This window comes from Triticum dicoccoides, unplaced genomic scaffold (assembly GCF_002162155.2).
Source record: "Triticum dicoccoides isolate Atlit2015 ecotype Zavitan unplaced genomic scaffold, WEW_v2.0 scaffold147889, whole genome shotgun sequence".
Classification (NCBI taxonomy): domain Eukaryota; kingdom Viridiplantae; phylum Streptophyta; class Magnoliopsida; order Poales; family Poaceae; genus Triticum; species Triticum dicoccoides.
In genome coordinates this window covers 1-5394 of record NW_021205241.1, presented here as the reverse complement: position 1 = coordinate 5394, position 5394 = coordinate 1, and the positions used below count along the sequence as shown (strand labels likewise).

Below are 5394 nucleotides of genomic sequence, written 5' to 3'. Positions count from 1 at the left end.
ATTGTCCTTACATACCAAAAAAAACACACACATGGGGGCACCATGCAGCTTCATTGTGAAACTTGCCATCTTCGAAGTGGAGGATGCAGCTAGACGTGACGATTGAGAGCCAACTTTGTGGAGAAGAACACGAGCCTTCGGTGGTGTTGGAGGAACTTCATGGTTACCAACATCTCTCCAATGGTGATTAGGTTTCTTATCAGGGAGTAAACATAGAGATAAATCTTCATCTCCTCATGTATTGATTACCCAAGTTATTCACCCATTGGGCGGTATCACATCAAGCGATACTGTGGGACGAAAAAAATCATAAAAAAAGCGCAACGCGTGTAGAGGAATCGACCCGGTAACGAGACGCTGGTGGATGCGTGTTCCTAGCCACCGGAGCTGACAAGTGCTGTTGAATGTAAGGCGGGGTGTACCTTATTGAACCAACCGGAGGCACAAAACCGAACAACACCATTATAGCAAATCGGAACTGTAGCGAATCATCCCTTGCCAATGTAGTGAACCGGAATCAATTACTGTAGTAGACATTTCTAAAACAAATTGAGGAACATTTTTTTAAAGTGTATGTTTTGAAAAAGTGCGAACAATTTTGAATTTATGAATAAATGTTCAAACACAGGAAATCATGTTTTAAAAACTGAAAATAGTTTTTGAAAGCACGAACATTCCTTGAATGTGTGAAAAATATTTTTTTAAAGCATAAACAAATTTGTTGAAGTTGTGAACATTTATGAAATTCCGGGCAATTTTTGAAACCGTGAACATTTATTTGAAAATGTGAAAGAAAAATTGAGAAATGGAAAATGTTACAGGAAATTTTATAGTTTTTTTTATTGTTTTATTACTTTTAGAAAGAAAAAAATCGGTGTTTTCATAAACAAAAAAGGTCTAGAAAGCCGAAAACAGCGCCCCATCGGGCCGTAGACATTCCACTTCCAGGATGGCCCATGTGAGGAGGGAGGCAGCCCACATCTTCCTCTGCTCCGCTGGAGAAATGCGCTGCCAGCGAGAGACTAGCTAGCTAGGGTTTGCTACACTCTCCCCTCCCCCGAATCAAAGAAGCTAGCGGCGTCACTCTCCTCCGCCTCTCCGGCGAGGTCGACCGGCGGCGGCTACTGTCGTTTCTATCTCCGAGGTCGTCGTGCTCAAGGTACCGCCGTTTTTCGCTTCTCCCGACCCCTTTCCCCGACCCGATTCGACATGTACACGGTTTGTTTTTTTCTTTCGATTCGCTTTCTTTTTCTTGATAGGGGAAACCACACCACATTCTTTGTTGTATCATCCATAAAGTCCGTGAATGTTGTAAAGCCATTCTCATACTTACTGCTAGGAAGTACTTCCTCCGTTCCTAAATATTTGTCTTTCTAGAGATTCCAACAAAATTCCAATAAGTGACTACATACGGAGCAAAATGAGTGAATCTACACTCTAAAATATGTCTATATACATCTGTATGTTATAGTCCATTTGAAATGTCTAGAAAGACAAATATTTTGGAACGGAGGGAGTAGAATTTTGCAGCAAATAGTACGAGTAGTATTTCTAGTTGAACAGACAGATATTAGATTGGCCCTGTGAACTCAACTCAACTCATCGGCTGTGGCTGGCAAAATGATTGATTGATTTCCCTCCTTTCTTTCTTTCCCAACCAAGATCTACAAGTACGTACTAACTAATTTGCATATATGCTCTGCTTTTCATTTTCAGATTCAGCAATTAGTAGTAATTCTGCTTGCATAATTGTTTGCTTCAATTCTAGCTCATCATTCAGCCTCTTCTACTTAATCATGGTGGTAGCTAGTTTAATTTAATGATGTGGCCTGCCTGCAGCGTCATTTTTTCTTTCTAACATAACAATCTAGAGACAGATAAGGTGCAAGGTAGCTACTTTAATAAATCTCCATGCTTATGAACAACACACAGTTAAGTTTTCGACAGATACAGCAGAAAGTGCTCAAAGTTCGTTAATGTTGTAAAGCCATTCTCCTAGCTAGTACTAGCAGAAAGTAAGCTTTTTGCCTATGGTTGCAGAAAATACTGAGTTGTATTTCTAGTTGAACAGATTTTAGATTGGTGTTATCTATTAATAACTGCACCCTGTGAACTCAACTCATCGGATGTGGCAAAATGATTTCCCGACTTTCTTTCTTGCCCAACCAAGACCTACAAGTACTAACTAATTTGCATATATGCTCTGATTTCCATCTTATTAATTCGGTGCCTCCAAATAAGTTCTAAAAAAAAATAAGTTGGTTCGGATTCAGCCTCACTTGACTGGATCGCATACACATGGTTCTGCGAGAATTGCTTTCTGTGTATGATTCAGAATTAAAGTAAGCCCGGCCGTGGGTCTTCTTGCGGAATTGCTTGCGTCAATTCTATCTCGTTTCTGTGTACTTATTCTCTTAGATAGTTCATTATTCAGGCTCTGCTTGCTACTTAACTATGGTGATAGCTAGTTTAATTTGATGATGTGGCCTGCCTGTAGCGTCATTTTTTCCTTTCTAACAATCTAGACACAGATGAGGTGCCAGCTAGCTACTTTGATAAATCTCCATGCTTATGAACAAAACTGTTGTGCCTCTGCCTACTGCTGGTGCCATGCCTTCTTCTCTTGGAAGAAGCACATGGAGCACACCATGGAGGGATCTCACTGAGGTCTCAACAAATGGCCCTCCTCCACTGGAAAGCTACACTTGCAAGTCCACCACTGCAGATGAGCTCTTGGCAGGAAAACACTAGCCCCTGCAACTGGACGGGCATCATGTGCATGGTTGTTCGCCATGGTCGCTGCATGCCCTCAGTGGTAACCAACATCTCCCTGCCGGGTGCTGGCATCCGTGGCCAGCTTGGTGAGCTCAACTTCTCGGCTCTTCCATCCCCTTGCATTCATTGACCTTCACAACAATAGTCATCATGGTGCACTGCCCACTAGTATCAGGTCCCTGTCAGCACTTTCGGTACTTGACATTCAGCAGAACCAGCTCACAGGAAGAATTCCTAAAGAGATAGGAGAACTTCAAAGTCTCAGGCTGCTTGACCTCTCATTTAACAGATTCACCGGACATATCCCTCCGTCTTTGGGTAACCTAACAATGTTAACTGAACTTATCATCCACCAAAACATGGTCTTAGGTCCCATTCCTGAGGAGATTGGAAGGCTTGTCAAACTACAACTTCTACAGCTGAGTAACACCACCTTAAGTGTCCTGTTACCGAAAACCCTTGGAAATTTGACCCAACTAAATACTTTATACCTGTTTGGTAATCAACTTTCAGGGCCTATACCCCAAGAACTAGACAGGCTAGCCCATTTCCAAAGTCTTCATCTTAGTGCAAATGATTTTTCAGGTCCAATTCCAATCTCCATAACAAATCTCACTAAGATGACCGAGCTTATTCTCTATGAAAATCAAATCACAGGTTCAATACCCCCAGAAATAGGGAACCTTGCTATGCTCAATGAGCTTTTTCTCTATACAAATCAAATCGGAGGTCCAATACCTTTAGAGTTGGGCATCTTGCAAAATCTCCAGGTTTTACAATTGGATGACAACCAAATATCTGGCTCTATTCCTAGCATCTTAGGATATATAACCAAGCTAGTAGAACTGACCCTCTCTGGAAATCAGATAACCGGTTCTATCCCCGAGGAAATTGGCAATCTAATGAACCTCGAATATTTAGCCTTGTTTCAGAACCAAATTTCGGGATCAATACCAAAAACTTTTGGAAAGTTGCAAAGCATCCAAATAATGCAAATCTTTGATAACAAATTATCAGGCTCTCTTCCTCAAGAATTTGGAGATCTCATCAACCTTGTTGAACTTGCACTGACTAACCACTCACTTTCAGGACATTTACCCGGAAATATATGTTTAGGTGGCAGACTTCAAGAACTCATGGCCTCTTCTAATATGTTCAGTGGCCCCGTTCCAATTAGTTTAAAGACATGTACGAGTTTGGTTAAAATTGACCTTCACTCGAACAAACTAACAGGAGATGTATCTCAACATTTTGGTGTGTATCCGCAACTCATATGGATGGTCTTGTCATCAAATAGACTCACTGGACAGATCTCACCAAATCTATGTGCATGTACTCAACTAACGATACTATACCTATCACGAAATATGATCACAGGTTCCATACCTCCAATCCTTTCTAAATTGTCCAACCTAGTAGACCTAAAACTTCATTCTAATCATCTCAGCGGTGAGATTCCACCAGAAATCTGCACTTTAGCAAACCTATACAGCCTGAACTTATCATCGAACTAATTATCTGGATCCATTCCTACCCAGATAGTAAAGCTGAGCAATCTAGGACACCTTGATATATCCGGGAACAGACTGGGTGGTTCAATACCAGACGAACTAGGGGTCTGCATGAAACTACAGTCCCTGAAGATCAACAACAACAACTTCAGTGGGAGTTTGCCTGGTGCAATTGGAAATTTAGCAGCCCTGCAGATCATGTTAGATGTGAGCAACAATAAACTCAGCGGTGTGTTGCCACAGCAACTTGGGAAGTTAGAGATGCTAGAATTTCTGAATTTATCATATAATCAGTTCAGTGGCAGCATTCCGTCCTCCTTTGCAAGCATGGTGAGCCTTTGAACACTTGATGTGTCCTACAATGACTTGGAAGGACCAATCGGCCCATCAACACGGCTACTCCAAAATGCTTCGGCGAGTTGGTTTCTTCAAGGTCTATGTGGTAACATCTCTGGCCTCCCACCTTGTTATTCAACTCCAGTAGCAGTTGGTCGCCATAAACGAAATACACTTGGTTTGCTTTTGCCTATTGTTCTTGTTGTGGGTTTCGGCATTGTTGCCGCAATTGTTGTCATAATAATGCTTAGGCGTAACAAGAGAAAACCACAAGAAATTGTTACTGCTGAAGGAAGGGACCTATTCTCTGTTTGGAATTTTGATGGAAGATTAGCATTTGATGACATTATAAGGGCAACAGAAGACTTCGATGATAAGTACATCATTGGAACAGGAGGATACGGCAAAGTCTATAAGGCAGAGCTCCAAGACGGGCAGCTAGTTGCTGTGAAGAAGCTTCATCAGACCGAAGAAGAGTTGGACGATGAAAGAAGATTCCGTAGTGAAATGGAAATCTTATCACAGATTCGACAACAAAGCATTGTCAAAATGTATGGATTCTGCTCCAATCGAGCGTATAAATTTCTCGTCTATGACTACATTCAGCAGGGAAGTCTCCATGGGACATTAGAAAATGAGGAGCTAGCAAAGGAATTAGATTGGAAGAAGAGAATTGCTCTTGCAACTGATGTGGCTCAGGCAATATCTTATTTGCACCACGAATGCAGTCCACCTATAATCCATCGAGATGTCACTAGCAACAACATTTTAC

At 41.6% G+C, this 5394-nt stretch overlaps 1 pseudogene; it reads left to right on the top strand.

The window, feature by feature from the left end:
• Positions 1–2587: 2587 nt before the first annotated feature.
• Positions 2588–5387, top strand: LOC119343943 (annotated as a pseudogene).
• Positions 5388–5394: the final 7 nt, after the last annotated feature.